We start from the raw sequence: 21,224 nt of genomic DNA on the forward strand, positions 1-21,224 counted from the left end.
ACTTACTTCACTCTGTATGACAGACTCTAACTCCATCCACCTCATTACAAATACCTCCATTTCATTTCTTTTTAGGGCTGAGTAATATTCCATTGTATATATGTGCCACATCTTCTTTATCCATTCATCCGATGATGGACACTTAGGTTGCTTCCATGTCCTGGCTATTGTAAACAGAGCTGCAATGAACATTTTGGTACATGATTCTTTTTGAACTATGGTTTTCTCAGGGTATATGCCCAGTAGTGGGATTGCTGGGTCGTATGGTAGTTCTATTTGTAGTTTTCTAAGGAACCTCCATACTGTTTGCCATAGTGGCTGTATCAATTTACATTCCCACCAACAGTGCAAGAGTGTTCCCTTTCCTCCACACCCTCTCCAGCATTTATTGTTTGTAGATTTTTGATGATGGCCATTCTGACTGGTGTGAGATGATATCTCATTGTAGTTTCGATTTGCATTTCTCTAATGATTAATGATGTTGAGCATTCTTTCATGTGTCTGTTGGCCATCTGTATATCTTCTTTGGAGAAATGTCTATTTAGGTCTTCTGCCCAATTTTGGATTGGGTTGTTCGTTTTTTTGATATTGAGCTGCATGAGCTGCTTGTAAATCTTGGAGATTAATCCTTTGTCAGTTGCTTCATTTGCAAATATTTTCGCCCATTCTGAGGGTTGTCTTTTGGTCTTGTTTATGGTTTCCTTTGCTGTGCAAAAGCTTTTAAGTTTCATTAGGTCCCATTTGTTTATTTGTGTTTTTATTTCCATTTCTCTAGGAGCTGGGTCAAAAAGAATCTTCCTGTGATTTATGTCATAGAGTGTTCTGCCTATGTTTTCCTCTAAGAGTTTGATAGTGTCTGGCCTTACACTTAGGTCTTTAATCCATTTTGAGTTTATTTTTGTGCATGGTGTCAGGGAGTGTTCTAATTTCATACTTTTACATGTACCTGTCCAATTTTCCCAGCACCACTTATTGAAGAGGCTGTCTTTTCTCCACTGTATATGCTTGCCTCCTTTATCAAAGATAAGGTGACCATATGTGCGTGGGTTTATCTCTGGGCTTTCCATCCTGTTCCATTGATCTATATTTCTGTTTTTGTGCCAGAACCAAACTGTCTTGATTACTGTAGCTTTGTAATATAGGCTGAAGTCAGGGAGCCTGATTCCCCCAGCTCCATTTTTCTTTCTCAAGATTGCTTTGGCTATTCGGGGTCGTTTGTGTTTCCATACAAATTGTGAAATTTTTTGTTCTAGTTCTGTGAAAAATGCCAGTGGTAGTTTGATAGGGATTGCATTGAATCTGTAGATTGCTTTGGGTAGTAGAGTCATTTTCACAATGTTGATTCTTCCAATCCAGGAACATGGTATATCTCTCCATCTATTTGTATCATCTTTAATTTCTTTCATCACTGTCCTATAATTTTCTGCATACAGGTCTTTTGTCTCCTTAGGTAGGTTTATTCCCAGATATTTTATTCTTTTTGCTGCAATGGTAAATGGGAGTGTTTTCTTAATTTCCTTTTCAGATTTTTCATCATTAGTGTATAGAAATGCAAGAGATTTCTGTGCATTAATTTTGTATCCTGCTACTTTACCAAATTCATTGATTAGCTCTAGGAGTTTTCTGGTAGAGTTTTTAGAATTCTCTATGTACCGTATCATGTCATCTGCAAACAGTGACAGTTTTACTTCTTCTTTTCCAATTCGGTTTCCTTTTATTTCTTTTTCTTCTCTGATTGCTGTGGCTAAAACTTCCAAAACTATGTTGAATAATAGTGGTGAGAGTGGGCAACCTTGTCTTGTTCCTGATCTTAGTGGAAATGGTTTCAGTTTTTCACCATTGAGGACAATGTTGGCTGTGGGTTTGTCATATATGGCCTTTATTATATTGAGGAAAGTTCCCTCTGTGCCTACTTTCTGCAGGGCTTTTATCATAAATGGGTCTTGAAATTTGTCAAAAGCTTGCTCTGCATCTATTGAGATGATCATATGGTTTTTCTCCTTCAATTTGTTAATATGGTGTATCACATTGATTGATTTGCGTATATGGAAGAATCCTTGCATTCCTGGGATAAACCCCACTTGATCATGGTGTATGATCCTTTTAATGTGCTGTTGGATTCTGTTTGCTAGTATTTTGTTGAGGATTTTTGCATCTATGTTCATCAGTGATATTGGCCTATACTTTTCTTTCTTTGTGACATCTTTGTCTGGTTTTGGTATGAGGGTGATGGTGGCCTCGTAGAATGAGTTTGGGAGTGTTCCCCCCTCTGCAATATTTTGGAAGAGTTTGAGAGGGATAGGTGTTAACTCCTCTCTAAATGTTTGATAGAATTCACCTGTGAAGCCATCTGGTCCTGGGCTTTTGTTTGTTGGAAGATTTTTCATCACAGTTTCAATTTCAGTGCTTGTGATTGGTCTGTTCATATTTTCTATTTCTTCCTGGTTCAGTCTCGGCAGGTTGTGCATTTTTAAGAATCTGTCCATTTCTTCCAGGTTGTCCATTTTATTGGCATAGAGTTGCTTGTAGTAATCTCTCATGATCTTTTTTATTTCTGCAGTGTCAGTGGTTATTTCTCCTTTTTCATTTCTGATTCTATTGATTTGAGTCTTCTCCCTTTTTCTCTTGATGAGTCTGGCTAATGGTTTATCAATTTTGTTTATCTTCTCAAAGAACCAGCTTTTAGTTTCATTGATTTTTGCTATTGTTTCCTTCATTTCTTTTTCATTTATTTCTGATCTAATCTTTATGATTTCATTCCTTCTGCTAGCTTTGGGGGTTTTTTGTTCTTCTTTCTCTAATTGCTTCAGGTGCAAGGTTAGGTTGTTTATTCGAGATGTTTCCTGTTTCTTGAGGTAGGCTTGTATCGCTATAAACTTCCCTCTTAGCACTGCTTTTGCTGCGTCCCATAGGTTTTGGGTCGTCGTGTCTCCATTGTCATTTGTTTCTAGGTATTTTTTGATTTCCCCTTTGATTTCTTCAGTGATCACTTCGTTATTAAGTAGTGTATTGTGTAGCCTCCATGTGTTTGTATTTTTTACAGAACTTTTCCTGTAATTGATATCTAGTCTCATAGTGTTGTGGTCGGAAAAGATACTTGATACGATTTCAATTTTCTTAAATTTACCAAGGCTTGATTTGTGACCCAAGATATGATCTATCCTGGAGAATGTTCCATGAGCACTTGAGAAAAATGTGTATTCTGTTGTTTTTGGGTGGAATGTCCTATAAATATCAAGTAAATCCATCTTGTTTAATGTATCATTTAAAGCTTGTGTTTCCTTATTTATTTTCATTTTGGATGATCTGTCCATTGGTGAGAGTGGGGTGTTAAAGTCCCCTACTATGATTGTGTTGCTGTCGATTTCCCCTTTTATGGCTGTTAGTATTTGCCTTATGTATTGAGGTGCTCCTATGTTGGGTGCATAAATATTTACAATTGTTATACCTTCCTCTTGGATCGATCCCTTGATCATTATATAGTGTCCTTCTTTGTCTCTTGTAATAGTCTTTATTTTAAAGTCTATTTTGTCTGATATGAGAATTGCTACTCCAGCTTTCTTTTGATTTCCATTTGCATGGAATATCTTTTTCCATCCCCTCACTTTCAGTCTGTATGTGTCTCTAGGTCTGAAGTGGGTCTCTTGTACACAGCATATATATGGGTCTTGTTTTTGTATCCATTCAGCCAGCCTGTGTCTTTTGGTGGGAGCATTTAATCCATTTACATTTAAGGTAATTATCGATATGTATGTTCCTATTCCCATTTTCTTAAATGTTTTGTGTTTGTTATTGTAGGTGTTTTCCTTCTCTTGTGTTTCTTGCCTAGAGAAGTTCCTTTAGCATTTGTTGTAAAGCTGGTTTGGTGGTGCTGAACTCTCTCAGCTTTTGCTTGTCTGTAAAGGTTTTAATTTCTCCATCAAATCTGAATGAGATCCTTGCTGGGTAGATTAGTCTTGGTTGTAGGTTTTTCTCCTTCATCACTTTAAGTATATCCTGCCACTCCCTTCTGGCTTGCAGAGTTTCTGCTGAAAGATCAGCTGTTAACCTTATGGGGATTCCCTTATGTGTTATTTGTTGTTTTTCCCTTGCTGCTTTTAATATGTTTTCTTTATATTTAGTTTTTGACAGTTTGATGAATATGTGTCTTGGCGTGTTTCTCCTTGGATTTATCCTGTATGGGACTCTCTGTGCTTCCAGGACTTGATTAACTATTTCCTTTCCCATATTAGGGAAGTTTTCAACTATAATCTCTTCACATATCTTCTCAGTCCCTTTCTTTTTCTCTTCTTCTTCTGGGACCCCTATAATTCGAATGTTGGTGCGTTTAATGTTGTCCCAGAGGTCTCTGAGACTGTCCTCAGTTCTTTTCATTCTTTTTTCTTTATCCTGCTCTGCAGTAGTTATTTCCACCATTTTATCTTCCAGGTCACTTATCCTTTCTTCTGCCTCAGTTATTCTGCTATTGATCCCATCTAGAGTATTTTTAATTTCATTTATTGTGTTTTTCATCATTGCTTGGTTCCTCTTTAGCTCTTCTACGTCCTTGTTAAATGTTTCTTGCGTTTTGTCTATTCTATTTCCAAGATTTTGGATCATCCTTACTATCATTATTCTGAATTCTTTTTCAGGTAGACTACCTATTTCCTCTTCATTTGTTAGGTCTGGTGTGTTTTGACCCTGCTCCTTCATCTTCTGTGTGTTTTTCTGTCATGTCATTTTGCTTATCTTACTGTGTTTGGGGTCTCCTTTTCACAGGCTGCAGGTTCGTAGTTCCCGTTGTTTTTGGTATCTGTCCCCAGTGGCTGAGGTTGGTTCAGTGGGTTGTGTAGACTTCCTGGTGGAGGAAACTAGTCCCTGTGTTCTGGTGGATGAGGCTGGATCTTGTCTTTCTGGTGGGCACGTACACGTCTGGTGGTGTGTTTTGGGGTGTCTGTGGCCTTATTATGATTTTAGGCAGCCTCTCTGCTAATGGATGGGGCTGTGTTCCTGTCTTGCTAGTTGTTTGGCATAGGGTGTCCAGCACTATAGCTTGCTGGTCGTTGAGTGAAGCTGGGTCTTGATGTTGAGATGGAGATCTCTGAGAGATTTCGCTGTTTGGTATTACGTGGAGCTGGGAGGTCTCTTGTGGACCAGTGTCCTGAAGTTGGCTCTCCCACCTCAGAGGCACAGCCCTGATGCCTGGCTGGAGCACCAAGAGCCTTTGATCCACACGGCTCAGAGTAAAAGGGATAAAAAATAGAAAGAAAGAAAGAAAGAAAGAGGATATAATATAGTGAAGTAAAATAAAGCTATTATAAAGCAAAGCTATACAGACAAAATCTCACCCAGAAGCATATACATATACACTCACAAAAAAAGGAAAAGGGGAAAAATTAATATATCCTGCTCCCAAAGTCCACCTCCTGAATTTGGGATGATTTGTTGTCTATTCAGGTTTTCAACAGATGCAGGCACATCAAGTTGTTTGTGGAGTTTTAATCTGCTGCTTCTGAGGCTGCTGGGAGAGATTTCCCTTTCTCTTCTTTGTTCGCACAGTTCCCGGGGTTCAGCTTTGGATTTGGACCCGCCTCTGCATGTAGGTCGCCTGAGGGCATCTGTTCCCTGCCCAGACAGGACGGGGTTAAAGGAGCAGCTGCTTCGGGGGCTCTGGCTCACTCAGGCGGGGGCAGGGAGGGGTACGGAGAAGGCGGGGCGAGCCTGCGGGCAGAGGCTGGCGTGACGTTGCAGCAGTCCGAGGCGTGCCATGCGTTCTCCCGGTAAAGTTGTTCCCAGATCACGGGACCCTGGCAGTGGCGGGCTGCACTGGCTCCCGGGAGGGGCGGTGTGGAGAGTGACCTGTGCTCACACACAGGCTTTTTGGTGGTGGCAGCAGCAGCCTTAGAGTCTCATGCCTGTCTCTGGGGCCAGCGCTGATCTCCGTGGCTCGCGCCCGTCTCTGGAGTTATTTTAGGTGGCGCTCTGAATCCCCTCTCCTTGCGCGCTGCGAAACAAAGAGGCAAGAAAAAGTCTCTTGCCTGTTCAGCAGCTGCAGACTTTTTCCCAGACTCCCTCCTGGCTAGCTGTGTTGTGCTAACCCCTTCAGGCTGTGTTCACACTGCCAACCCCAGTCCTCTCCCTGCGATCCGACTGAAGCCCTAGCCTCAGCTCCCAGCCCCGCCCGCCCCGGCGGGTGAGTAGACAAGCCTCTCAGGCTGGTGAGTGCTGCTCGGCGCCGAGCCTCTGTGCGGGAATCTCTCCGTTTTTCCCTCTGCGCCCCTGTTGCTGTGGGATCCGCGCTGATAGCCGCAGCTCGCGCCCGTCTCTGGAGCTCGTTCAGGCAGTGCTCTGAATCCCCTCTCCTCGCGCACCAGGAAACAAAGAGGCAAGAAAAAGTCTCTTGCCTCTTCAGCAGCTGCAGACTTTTTCCCGGTCTCCCTCCCAGCCAGCTGTGGTGCGCTAACCCCTTCAGGCTGTGTTCACTCCGCCAACCCCAGTCCTCTCCCTGCTATCCGACCGAAGCCCGAGCCTCAGCTCCCAGCCCCGCCCGCCCCGGCTGGTGAGCAGACAAGCCTCTCGGGCTGGTGAGTGCTGGTCAGCACTGATCCTCCGTGCGGTAATCTCTCCACTTTGCCCTCCGCACCCCTGTGGCTGTGCTCTCCTCCGTGGCTCCGAAGCTCCCCCCCTCCGCCACCCACTGTCTCCTTCCGCGAAGGGGCTTCCTAGTGCATGGAAACCTTTCCTCCTTCATGGCTCCCTCCCACTGGTGCAGGTCTCGTCCCTATTCTTTTGTCTCTGTTATTTCGTTTTTCTTTTGCCCTACCCAAGTACGTGGGGAGTTTCTTGCCTTTTGGGTGGTCTGACATTTTCTGCCAGCATTCAGTGGGTGTTCCGTAGGAGAAGTTCCACGCGTAGATGTATTGCTAATGTATCTGTGGGAAGGAAGGTGATCTCCACGTCTTACTCTTCCACCATCTTCTCTCGACCCCTCCTTTTATACTTTTTATCATCTGCTCCACTTTTATTTGGTGCCCCATTCTGTTCTTACAGTCATAGTATTGATCACCTTCTATTTTAAACGTCAATTTACATGTCTCTGTCTCCCAACTAGACCATAGGTTCTGTTAAGGCAAGTACAGTGTCTACCTTCTCTACCACTGAATTACTAGTGTGTTGGCGCATATTGAACACTTGAGAACATAAAGGAACCTTGCATCAGATGGAGTTAAACAGTCAAGGAAGACTTTATTCACGACTATTACAAAAGGGGGGAGATATTGAACTTAACTCTGCTGAAATATATGGTGGGAAATTTTTAAGAGCTGACCTGATCTGGTCAAAAAATACTAGAAGATGAGGACTTCCCTGGTGGTGCAGTGGTTAAGAATCCACCTGACAATGCAGGGGACACAGGTTCGAGCCCTGATCCGGGAAGATCCCACATGCCGCGGAGCAACTAAGCCCGTGCGCCACAACTACTGAGCCTGCACTCTAGAGCCTGTGAGCCACAACTACTGAAGCCCACTTGCCTACAGCCCATGCTCCACAACAAAAGAAGCCACCACAATGAGAAGCCCGAGCACCACAATAGAGAGTGGCCCCGCTCACCACAACTAGAGAAGCAACACGTGCAGCAACGAAGACCCAGTGCAGCCAAAAATAAATTAATTAATTAATTAAAAAAAAATAATACTAGAAGATGTTAGGGGGAAGTTAGTCAATGTGATGAGGTCATTTGGGTTTGTTAATAGTGCCTATTATTAGGCTTGGACCCTCACCTAGAGGCTAGGAGATAGAGACACTATCTTTCTTGATGATTACGTCTCAAAAGGGTGGCTCCCAAGTCCTTGAGAAAGACATTCCTGTGCTGTAAAACTGGCAAGAGGTTGGGAAAAGATTTATATCTCAAAGGGCCAGAAAAATAATTCATAATTGCAAGTTTAAAGTAAATGCTCTGAGAAAAGGTAGGTCAGGGGCCTAAAATCAGGAAGAAACCTATGTAAAGTTTAGTCAAGCCTAGGGGAATTGTAAGGCCATCTTAGTCAAGATCTATTTGTTAAATAAATGGATAATTAACCAAAAATTTGAACACTCCATTATACAGTGAATAAAGTTTGACATGTAGTAATTGAGGACTTTTACATGACTTTGTATTTATAGAATTTAAATACACACATGACATTTGGCTTTTTAAATATTCAAACTAATTGTTCTGATTACATTTGCATATTTTTCTAATTCATAAAAATAAACTAACATTATTATAATATGGTACTTCACAAGTAGGTTAATGTTTTAATTGAACATTTTAGTTCTCAAATACTGAAGCTTCCAAGAAATTATTGATGATGTTAAAGTGCATTGTAAATAATAACTCAGTATAAACATAGTAACTGGATAGAGCAAAAATAATTTTATTGCATGCTAACTGAAGCATGAAATATTTCATTTTTTTATATTTATTTTATTTTTTCTTGCATATTTTAAATGGTGTTTAATATTGCTTAAATTATTGTGGCTGTAAAGGACATACATCTAATCTAATTAAACCTGTGTAATTTCAAAGAAAGTAAACTTAGTAGCTACATTAATATTCCCCAAAGTGTCATTGAATATGGTATTGGTAATGTTTTCAAAGTATTTTTGCTTTCATTTTTTGTACATTAAGAATTTTATGAATCACCTCAAATATAGGACAGCAGTTAATTTAGCTAAATCTATCGTAAGAATTTATCATTCTTTAAATTATATGGTTTACTTTTTTTTCCTTTCCAGCATCACCCTTGTCTCTCCCAATTCCAGAAGCCCAACTATGTACATGTTTATGGAGGTTAATCCCAGACCTGAATTTCATTAACTGACCATAGCCATAGTTGAGCTTCTACAGTAATGAGTTCATTGGGCAGAAATCTTGCAAAGATATGGGGGAAAGAGGAGGGGTAAATATTATCTGCATTTGAAAGGACCAAATTTACAAATCAGTACTCTTTAACGCAATTTTTTTCTCCTTGACTAACTGGGAGTTTATTTGCATGCATTCTAAGTGGCAGTGCATGGGAAACTAAGACTTTGTCATTTTGATTTAACAGACTCACCCAGAAAGCACAACCCTGATTTTGCATGAGAAGGACCATCTATGGAACCTAAAACGTGAGTACTATTGATTTTGTGCTACTGAATTCCGCTATGCTATATAACTGACCTTGTGATAAGATGTGGCCTTTATTAAGATACATAATGAAAGTCTTGATTAAGTTTAAGTGCAGGCCATAAGAAGTGCAGAAAGTAAGAATTGATATGTCTGTTCTATTGTTCAGTTTAAAGAATTCTAGTAGTTAGTAGATACTTAACTTTGAAGAAGATAATATATCCGTGCTATTCACTGATACTTAGTTTAAAGCAGATAGCTTTATATACTTTTGATATTCCAATTTATTTATGGTTGATAAAATTTATAAAAAAATAATCCCTTACAAATAAACATTTCCCATGCTATTTTGTGCATAATTTATTTTTTCATCTTTTCTATGATCAATATCCCTGAGTACTTAGAGCCTATATTTATTGTCTCAGTTTTTCTCTGAGTTTTTTTTCAAATGGAATAAGTAGTCAGTTAAAGATAAAAGATTGGTGCACCTTTCTTCCTTGTTCTGTCACAGATCCGTCTTTCCATTACTTGCTAATTGTTGGCATCTCTTCTCCCTGTTTGGCTTCTGATAAGTTGTCTTTGATAACCTGCTGTTTTATTCTTGAACTTTGCCATGGCTACAACTGTGGGGTATCAGAACGGTCAAAAATAAAAGTAAAAGAGCAAGAGGCACAGAGCTTATGAAAGTTAGAGAAGACATAAAGCCTGGTATCGACTGATGAATTTTCCACTGGCAGGTAGTTTTCACTTTATCCCATTTGTTGTCACGGTACACAGTACCTGAAATAATAAGGGAATTTTTCCCCCCAATAATGGACGATGGGGGCTGTTTGCTTTGTGAGAATCTGCCAAGGCAACATGCCATGTGGCTTTATCTTTGAAAGTGAAGATGAAACAAGCTTGCCTGGCTGCAGATAAGCGACTTAGAAGGAATCCTATTCAGATGTACCTGTCATTAATTTATCTGGAGGTTTTGTGATTCATACATACTACTCTATGTGCGATGAAGCATTAAATTGGTTTCCTCTGGGAGCAGGTCACATTCAGGGGTTGTCAGACCTATGCTATAGGATGGTGCATGCTTGATTCATATAGCCTCTCACTACTGAATTTTTATCTGTTAGAGGACTGGTAACGTGAACATATGTTAGATGATCTCTTGGAACATTTCAACAGCAAAGGGATTGACAAAAATTTGTCTATTAATATGCAGGTGTATGTAACAAAAAATTAATCAGCCTTTCTGCTGTTAGTATTGTCATTTATCCTGATAATTAAGTAGTTATACATATGTTTCCCAATAATGGCCTAGCCCTTGATGAATGCATTTCTATGACTCCTTTATTTATTGAAACAAAGGGATATGTACTTAAGTGCATTACTTTATAGTGGGAAAAAAATGCAGAGCTGATTTGAAACAGGTCTCCTGAAAGAAAAACTTTAGAAAACAAAGAGTTTTCCCATTTATAATATAGTTTTCTAGTGTGGCAATTCTACTTTATTACTCTATATATTTTGAAAGAAAATGGCATACCTTGGAAAATGAGACAGATACTGGTTCAAATTTGAAAGGAACATAAAAGAAAGAGATGCCTATTTATATGTTAACATTGTGCTGAGAGACTTTCATATGGTTTTTTTTTTGATGTGGGATATTTAACAAATGCAAAAACAAAAACAAAAAAACCCTATTCTTCATTTTATTATTTCTGTGATGGGGTATATAAAACTAAAACCTAATATCTTCCCTTGGGTTTTTAACTGTGCTCCATTTTGTATAAAATAAGCCAATAAATGGCAAAGAGGTAGTTAAATGAAAGCAGTCAGTGAAATCTTTCTAAAGTGTCTTTAGCATGCATGACAGCAGTTTTAACTGTGGGTAAATTAGCGATATAAACTGATAGGTTTTCCCTATTTTTTTAAATTTAAGATTGTTTCTTATAGTCTGTATTGCAATACAAAACAACTTGATCATTTCATGAAGCAGCAAAATGAAAACTCTTACAACTGGATGAAAATAATGATTCTATGCTGCATTTTTATACAGTGTAATTCTTCAGATTTTATCCTAGGTGTGAAAATGTGGAACATTTAACATAAACTGGAATTTTCCTATTAATGAGTTATAGCATAATTAGGGCATTACTGTAGGAACCTACTAAGTCATTTATGCACGATTCACAATATTTAAATAAGATATTCTTCACATTTCACAAGCCTTAAATTAAACAGTGGTCTTAAAACCTTGCAAGGCCTCCTAATAAACAGGAGTGTGAAATAAATATATTTAATAATATTTTAAGATTTCAAAATATTCTAGTAAGCATTTTTCTGAAAAGAAAAGAAAGAAAAGCAGTTCATGAAACTAGGAAAAAAATACTGTTATACCTATGCAAAGTACACATGATTAGGCATATTTCTGCCCTCTTCTCTCCATTCCAATTTTGTTTTTTGCTATAGACAATAAAAAATGCATAAACTTTGAATTTTCCATATCTTTCTTTAAACCTATTATATACCTCACTACAAGGTATTTTCTTAATTTCTTTTTTTTTTTAAGAATTTCACTTATTTATGTATTTATGTATTTATTTATTTATTTATTTTTGGCTGTGTTGGGTCTTCGTTTCTGTGCGAGGGCTTTCTCTAGTTGCGGCAAGCGGGGGCCACTCTTCATCGCAGTGCGCGGGCCTCTCACTATCGCGGCCTCTCTTATTCCGGGCACAGGCTCCAGATGCGCAGGCTCAGTAGTTGTGGCACACGGGCTTAGTTGCTCCACGGCAGGTGGGATCTTCCCAGACCAGGACTCGAACCCGTGTCCCCTGCATTGACAGGCAGATTCTCAACCACTGCGCCACCAGGGAAGCCTTTAATTTCTTTTTTTTTAAGAAAAATCTTTTATAAATACAGACTAAATTCACGTTATTTTCAGAATGAAAATAACATGAACCATTTATGGAATAAAATGGAATAAAATGAACCATTTTGTTAGAGACAAAGGATTTAACAAGTATTTTGTTGCGTAGATTATAATGGTACTTTTAAACAGTTTTTTATATCCCTCATGAATTTTTCCTCTGTTCTTTTATAAGTTTAAGGTGTACAGCATTATAATTTAACATCTGTATACACCAAAGAGAGATTACCACCACAAGTCTAACTACCATCCAACTGCATACAGTTGACCCCCTTCACTTATTTTGCCCACTCCCAAATCCCTTCTACTTAGGTAATCACTAATCTTATCTCTATCTGTAAGTTTATTTTTATTGGTTAGTTTTGTTTTTTTAGATTTTACGTATGAGTGAAATCTTAAGGTATTTGTATTTTTCCATCTGACTTATTTCACTTAGCATTATTCTTTTAAGGTCCATCCATGTTGTCACAAATGGCAGGATTTCATTCTTTTTATGGCTGAGTAGTATTCCATTGCATAAATACACCACATCTTTATCCATTCTTTTATTGATGGACGCTTAGGTTGTTTCCACATCTTGGCTATTGTAAATAATGCTGCAGTGAACATAAGGGTACATATATCTTTTTGAATTAGTATTTTCATGTTCTTCAGGTAAATACCCAGAAGTTTAATAGCTGGGTCATATTGTGGTTCTATTCATAATTTTTTGAGGAATCTCCATAACTATTTTCCATAGTGGCTACACCATTTTACAGTCCCATCAACAGTATATGAGGGTTCCCTTTTTCCACATCCTCTACAACATTTGTTATTTCTTGTCTTTTCAATAACAGCCATTCTTTTTCTCTTTTCTTTACATGGTGAGTAAATCCCCACATTTCAGACTCTGCTTAAACAGATTAAATATCACCTCTTCTAAAAATTATTTTCTAGTTGTCTAATCTAGTCTTGATCTCTCACAGACTTCTTTGATCTCATAGCATTTGCCGTAATATTTAAGTATTTTACCTATATTTTATAAATATTAATTATATAAATAATATACTATATATAGAGAGAGAAAGAATATTATTTACCTGTTTATATTTTGTCTGTTATACAAAACTTAAGCACAATTTCAGTGCCTAGCATAGTGCCTAGTATACAATAAATAGTCAATAAAATTTGTTGAGTGCATGAAATCAGATAATTAAAACAATTCCATAACTAAGAGTATAAGAAATATAAAGTATGTATTAAATATATAGTACAAAAAGTTATATAATTACTGGTTAATTTAACAAAATAATTTCAAATATCATATACAAACAGAGAAGTCAGCAAACTTCACACAGTAGCTTCTCCACAAAACAACTGAACCCTACCAATACCTATTAGATATTAAGTGCCATGGAATCTGTAAGTAGTATTGTCTTAGAGTAATTATGAAATTTTCCGTGGATATCTTTTGAAATAGTTTAAAGAAAAACAAAAATATCTATGATTTTTAAAAACAACCAGTTATTTTACAAGTGTTTATTGAGAGCTGACTATGTATGAAACTGTGCAAAAGTCTATAGGAGATTTATTATTGTAAATGGTTAACTCTCACCTCATGGGATCAATATATAGTAAGAAAATTCAATATATACTTTTAAAAAGTTAAAGTAGAGCTTTAACTGTAGAGCAGAAGTTGAAAATGTTGATGGCATTTAGCAGAACTACAGTTCATTTTTAGCTGAGGGAAATAGCAACAGCATACTGCAGAGGTTAATTTGACACTAATCTTTGAAGAAAGCTGAAGGAATTCTTGGCACAGGGAATAGCATAAGAAAAGGCATGAAGAAGGTGTTTAGTAAGAATTAGTTGCTCATTTCAACAGGTATATCAAATAAATGTAGGAGGATATATTATGTTATGTTTGGTAGCTGCTTTGGATGGAAGTTATATTTGAAAATAGATTAGGACAAGAGTGTCGAAGATTTAATTCTAGTTTAAGAAATAGGGATTTTGTTGGCATGTAGCTAAGTCCCTAGAATATGTTCAATCTCTTCTTATTTTAGAAGCCTAAAAAAGAAGAATGTGGTTATTTTGAATGATGGTTTACACAGAAAAATCTGGCATTACGTATTATAAGATCTCCCTTTTGTATGTGTTATATATTTGCATACATGCATACATGCCACACACACACATGTGTGTCGGGGTGTGTGTGTATATGTGTGTGTGCATGTGTGCATAGTAAATGTGTATCACTTAATCTGGCTTTATTTTAAAAATAGATTAGAGGAAGAGTCAGTGTCATTATGTATGGAAACTACTGGTCACTTCAGCAAATACTCAATAAACTGATAAAGCAAGGAAACATGAAATAAAATATCAGATGAAGGGCATATCTTTCAGAGACACACTTGAGGAAAAACTCATAAGAATGATGACTTGTGAACCCATTATACATATACATATATCCACTCTTTTTTTAGATTCTTTTGCCATTTAGGCCATTACAGAGTATTAAGTAGAGTTCCCTGTTCTATACAGTAGGTCCTTATTAGTTATCTATTTTATATTTAGTACTGACTAAATATCCATCCCAGTCTCCCAATTTATCCCTCCCCCCCTTACTCCCTGGAAACCATAAGTTTGTTTTCTACATCTTTGACTCTACTTCCATTTTGTAAATAAGTTCATTTTTCCAAAAAAAAAAAGTTTAATTAGACCTTGATGACCAAAAAGCCAAGATATCTGTAACCTATTACTTCCCTAAACATATTCTTTATAGCACATACAATGCAAGATGTAAATAGGAATCTTGTGATAATTTTTTTTGTAATTGATAATTTCAAAGAAATTTGGGAAATATCATATACAATACCTGTTTTAGATGTGAAAAAACACAACAATCTATTAAAAATATGAAGCATTACACTAATAAATTTGTTGCTATTTAACCCAGTATTTACCAAGCTAATTTAACTACTGCGTTAATACTTATTTTAAGGCCATGATCTTTCCATGATTCTATGTTACCTCGATGCAGATTTACAGTATCATTTTCTGAAAGCATTTACAGTAAGAAAAATAAATGCAAACTTTTATTGTTTGGTATTTTATGAACTGTTTAAGAATCTTGGCATATTTCTAGATTGCAAAGTTATTCTCCTATATTTTCTCTTTTTTTTTAACAACTTTATTGGAGTATAATTGCTTTACAATGGTGTGTTACTTTGTACTGTATAACAAAGTGAATCAGCTATATGTATACATATATCCCCATATCCCCTACCTCTTGCAACTCCCTCCCACCCTCCCTATCCCACCCCTCTAGGGGAACACAAGGCACGGAGCTGATCTCCATGTGCTATGCAGCTTCTTCCCACTAGCTATCTATTTTACATTTGGTAGTATATATATGTTAATGCTACTCTCTCACTTCGTCCCAGCTTACACTTCCCCCTCCCTGTGTCCTCAAGTGCATTCTTGACGTCAGTGTCTTTATTCCTGTCCTGCCTCTAGGTTCTCCAGAAACATTTTTGTTTGTTTTTTTAGATTCCATATATAAGTGTTAGCATACGGTATTTATTTTTCTCTTTCTGACTTACTTCACTCTGTATGACAGTCTCTAGGTCAAGCCACCTCACTGCAAATAACTCAGTTTCATTTCTTTTTATGGCTGAGTAACATTCCATTGTATATATGTGCCACATCTTCTTTATCCATTCATCTGTCGATGGACATTTAGGTTGCTTCCATGTACTGGCTATTGTAAATAGTGCTGCAATGAACATTGTGGTACATGATACTTTTTGAATTATGGTTTTCTCAGGGTATGTGCCCAGTACTGGGATTGCTGGGTCATATAGTAGTTCTGTTTTTAGTTATTTAAGGAACCTCCATACTGCTCTCCATAGTGGCTGTATCAATTTACATTCCCACCAACAGTGCAAGAGGGTTCCCTTTCTCCACACCCTCTCCAGCATTTGCTCTTTGTAGATTTTTTGATGATGGCCATTCTGACTGGTGTGAGGTGATATCTCATTGTAGTTTTGATTTGCAATTCTCTAATGATTAATGATGTTGAGCATTTTTTTCATGTGTTTGTTGGCAATCTGTATGTCTTCTTTGCAGGAATTTGTATTTAGGTCTTCTGCCCATTTTTGGATTGGGTTGTTTGTTTTTTTGACATTGAGCTGCATAAGCTGCATGTATATTTTGGAGATTAATCCTTTGCCAGTTGCTTCGTTTGCAAACATTTTCTCCCATTCTGAGGGTGGTATTTTTGTCTGGTTAATGTTTTCCTTTGCTGTGCAAAAGATTTTAAGTTTCATTGGGTCCCATTTGTTTATTTTTGTTTTTATTTGCATTTCTCTAGGAGGTGGGTCAAAAAGGATCTTGCTGTGATTTGTGTCATAGAGAGCTCTGCCTACGTTTTCCTCTAAGAATTTTATAGTGTCTGGCCTTACATTTAGGTCTTTAATCCATTTTGAGTTTATTTTTGTGTATGGTGTTAGGGAGTGTTCTAATTTCATTCTTTTACATGTAGCTGACCAGTTTTCCCAGCACCACTTATTGAAGAGGCTGTCTTTCTCCATTGTATATTCTTGCTATATCAAAGATAGGCTGACCATATGTGTGTGGGTTTATCTCTGGGCTTTCTATCCTGTTCCATTGATCTATATTTCTGTTTTTGTGCCAGTACCATACTGTCTTGATTACTGTAGCTTTGTAGTATAGTCTGAAGTCAGGGAGTCTGATTCCTCCAGCTCTGTTTTTCTTTCTCAAGATAGTTTGCTATTCGGGGTCTTTTCTGTTTCCATACAAATTGTGAAATTTTTTGTTCTCGTTCTGTGAAAAATGCCATTGGTAGTTTGATAGGGATTGAATTGAATCTGTAGATTGCTTTGGGTAATATAGTCATTTTCACAATGTTGATTCTTCCAATCCAAGAACATGGTATATCTCTCCATCTGTTTGCATCATCTTTAATTTCTTTCATTAGTGTCTTATACTTTTCTGCATACAGGTCTTTTGTCTCCTTCGGTAGGTTTATTCCTAGGTATTCTATTCTTTTTGTTGCAATGGTAAATGGGAGTAATTCCTTAAATTCTCTTTCAGAGTTTTAATCATTAGTGTATAGGAATGCAAAAGATTTCTGTGCATTAATATTGTATCCTGCTACATTACCAAATTCATTGATTAGCTCTAGTAGTTTTCTGGTAGCATCTTTAGAATTCTCTATGTATAGTATCACGTCATCTGCAAACAGTGACAGCTTTACTTCTTTTCCAATTTGGATTCCTTTTATTTCTTTTTTTTTCTCTGATTGCTGTGGCTAAAACTTCCAAAACTATGTTGAATAATAGTGGTGAGAGTGGACAACCTTGTCTTGTTCCTGATCTTAGTGGAAGTGGTTTCAGTTTTTCACCATTGAGAACAACGTTGGCTGTGGGTTTGTCATATATGGCCTTTATTATGTTGAGGTAAGTTCCCTCTATGCCTACTTTCTGGAGGGTTTTTATCATAAATGGGTGTTGAATTTTGTCAAAAGCTTTTTCTGCGTCTATTGAGATGATCATATGGATTTTATCCTTCAATTTTTTAATATGGTGTATCACATTGATTGATTTGCGTATATTGAAGAATTCTTGCATTCCTGGGATAAATCCACTTGATCATGGTGTATGATCTTTTTAATGTGCTGTTGGATTCTGTTTGCTAGAATTTTGTTGAGGATTTTTGCATGTATGTTCATCAGTGATATTGGCCTGTAGTTTTCTTTCTTTGTGACATCTTTGTCTGGTTTTGGTATCATGGTGATGGTGGTCTTGTAGAATGAATTTGGGAGTGTTCCTTCCTCTGCTATATTTTGGATGAGTTTGAGAAGGATAGGTGTTAGCTCTTCTCTGAATGTTTGATAGAATTCACCTGTGATGCCATCTGGTCCTGGGCTTTTGTTTGTTGGAAGATTTTTAATCACAGTTTCAATTTCAGTGCTTGTGATTGGTCTGTTTATATTTTCTATTTCTTCCTGGTTCAGTCTAGGAAGGTTGTACTTTTCTAAAAATTTGTCCATTTCTTCCAGGTTGTCCATTTTATTGGCATATAGTTGCTTATAGTAATCTCTCATGATCCTTTGTATTTGTGCATGTCAGTTGTTACTTCTCCTTTTTCACAATAATTCTATTGATTTGAGTCTTCTCCCTTTTTTTCTTGATGAGTCTGGCTAATGGTTTATCACTTTTGTTTATCTTCTCAAAGAACCAGCTTTTGGTTTTATTGATCTTTGCTATCGTTTCCTTCATTTCTATTTCATTTATTTCTGATCTGATCTTTATGATTTCTTTCTTTCTGCTAACTTTATGGTTTTTTTGTTCTTCTTTAGCTAATTGTTTTAGGGGTAAGGTTAGGTTGTTTATTTGAGATGTTTCTTGTTTCGTAAGGTAAGACTGTATTGCTATAAACTTCCCTCTTAGAACTGCTTTTGCTGCATCCCATAGGTTTTGGGTCGGCATGTTTTCACTGTCATTTTTTTCTAGGTATTTTTTGATTTCCTCTTTGATTTCCTCAGTGATCTCTTGGTTATTTAGTAGTGTATTGTTTAGCCTCCATATGTTTGTATTTTTTACAGTTTTTTTCCTGTAATTGATATCTAGTCTCATAGCATTGTGGTTGGAAAATATACTTCATATGATTTCAATTTTCTTACAATTTACCAAGGCTTTATTTGTGACCCAAGATATAATGTATCCTGGTGAATGTTCCATGAGCACTTGAGAAGAAAGTGTATTCTGTTGTTTTTGAATGGAATGTCCTATAAATACCAATTAAGTCCATCTTGTTTAATGTATCATTTAAAGCTTGTGTTTCCTTACTTATTTTCCTTTTGGATGATATGTCCATTTGGGAAAGTGGGGTGTTAAAGTCCTCCACTATTATTATGTTACTGTCTATTTCCCCTTTTATGACTGTTAGCATTTACCTTATGTATTGAGGTGCTCCTATGTTGGGTGCATAAATATTTACCATTGTTATATCTTCTTCTTGAATTGATCCCTTGATCATTATGTAGTGTCCTTCTTTGTCTCTTGTAAGTCTTCATTTTAAAGTCTATTTTGTCTGATATGAGTATTGCTACTCCAGCTTTCTTTTGATTTCCATTTGCATGGAATATCTTTTTCCATCCCCTCACTTTCAATCTGTATGTGTCCCTAGGTCTGAAGTGGGTCTCTTGTAGACAGCATATGTATGGGTCTTGTTTTGTATCCATTCAGCCAGTCTGTGTCTTTTGGTTGGAGCATTTAATTCATTTACATTTAAGACAGTTATCGATATATATGTTCCTATTACCATTTTCTTAATTGTTTTCAGTTTGGTTTTTTTTTTTAAGAAATTCACGTTCTTTTATTTATTTATTTATGACTGTGTTGAGTCTTCGTTTCTGTGCGAGGACTTTCTCTAGTTGCGGCAAGTGGGGACCACTCTTCATCGCGGTGCGCGGGCCTCTCACCATCGCGGCCTCTCTTGTTGCGGAGCACAGGCTCCAGACGTGCAGGCTCAGTAATTGTGGCTCACAGGCCCAGTTGCTCTGTGGCATGTGGGATCTTCCCAGACCAGGGCTCGAACCCATGTCCCCTGCATTGGCAGGCAGATTCTCAACCACTGTGCCACCAGGGAAGCCCTTCAGTTTGTTTTTTTAGGTCTTTTCCTTCTCTTGTGTTTCCTGCCTAGAGAAGTTCCTTTAGCATTTGTTATAAAGCTGGTTTGGTGGTGCTGAATTTTCTTAGCTTTTGCTTGTCTGTAAATGTTTTAATTTCCTCACTGAATCCGAATGAGATCCTTGATGGATAAAGTAATCTTGGTTGTAGGTTTTTCCCTTTCATCACTTTAAAAATGTCCTGCCACTCCCTTCTGGCTTGCAGGGTATCTGCTGAAAGATCAGCTGTTAACCTTATGGGGAGTCCCTTGTATGTTATTTGTTGCTTTTCCCTTGCTGCTTTTATACTTTTTACTGTGTATTTAATTTTTGATAGTTTGATTAATATGTTCCTTGGCATGTTTCTCTTTGGATTTATCCTGTATGGGACTCTCTGTGCTTCCTGGACTTGATTGACTATTTCCTTTCCCATATTAGGGAAGTTTTCAACTCTAATCTCTTCAAATATTTTTTCAGTCCCTTTCTTTTTCTCTTCTGAGGCTGCTGGGAGAAATTTCCCTTTCTCTTCTTTGTTCTCACAGCTCCTGGGGTTCAGCTTTGGATTTGACTCCGCCTCTGCCTGTAGGTCACCTGAGGGCATCTGTTCCCTGACCAGACAGGAGGGGGTCAAAATAGCAGCTGATTAGGGGGCTGTGGCTCACTCAGGCCAGGGGGAGGCAGGAGTATGGAATGCGGGGCGAGCCTGTGGTGGCAGAGGCCTGTGTGACGTTGCACCAGCCTGAGGTGCACCTTGTGTTCTCCTGGGGAAGTTGTCCTTGGATAACGGGACCGTGGCAGTGGCAGGCTGCACAGGCTCCCAGGAGGGGAGGTGTGGACAGTGACCTCTGCTTGCACACAGGCTTCTTGGTGGCTACAGCAGCAGCCTTAGTGTTTCTTGCCCATCTCTGGTGTCTGCACTGATAGCTGCGGCTTGCGCTCGTCTCTGGAGCTCGTTAGGCGGTGCTCCGAATCCCCTCTCCTTGCGCACCCCCAAAATAATGGTCTCTTGCCTCTTAGGCAGGTCCAGACTTTTTCCCGGACTCCCTCCTGGCTAGCTGTGGTGCACTAGCCCCCTTCAGGCTGTGTTCACGCAGCCAACCCCAGTCCTCTCCCTGGGGTCTGACCAGTGAAGCCCAAGCCTCAGCTCTCAGCCCCTACCTGCCCAGGCGGGTGAGCAGACAAGCCTCTCAGGCTGGTGAGAGCTGGTTGGCAGCAATCCTCTTTGCGGGAATCTCTCCGCTTTGCCCTCTGCACCCCTGTTGCTACGCTCTCCTCCATGGCTCCGAAGCTTCACTCCCTAGCCCACCCCCCGTCTCTGCCAGTGAAGGGGCTTCCCAGTGTGTGGAAACTTTTCCTCCTTCACAGCTCCCTCCCAGAGGTGCAGGTCCCATCCCTATTCTTTTGTCTCTGTTTTTTCTTTTTTCTTTTGCCCTACCCAGGTACGTGGGGAGTTTCTTGCCTTTTGGGATGTCTGAAGTCTTCTGCCAGCATTCAGTAGGTGTTCT

The 21,224-nt window shown here is 38.3% G+C and overlaps 1 protein-coding gene across 6 annotated transcripts in view; it reads left to right on the forward strand.

Annotated features, from left to right (window-relative positions):
- Positions 1–21,224, forward strand: part of MGAT4C (MGAT4 family member C) — an 828,975-nt gene that overhangs the window by 505,597 nt on the left and 302,154 nt on the right. For 5 of the 6 annotated variants that reach the window (XM_082419025.1, XM_082419029.1, XM_082419019.1 and 2 more), the window contains one exon: positions 9,069–9,129. The gene's annotated coding sequence lies outside the window, so the exon portion shown is untranslated. Of the gene's footprint in view, positions 1–6,976; positions 9,130–21,224 lie in introns of those variants that run through there. The other variant, XM_082419028.1, reaches the window with a different exon arrangement.

This window comes from Balaenoptera physalus, assembly GCF_965194825.1.
Source record: "Balaenoptera physalus genome assembly, chromosome: 13".
NCBI lineage: Eukaryota > Metazoa > Chordata > Mammalia > Artiodactyla > Balaenopteridae > Balaenoptera > Balaenoptera physalus.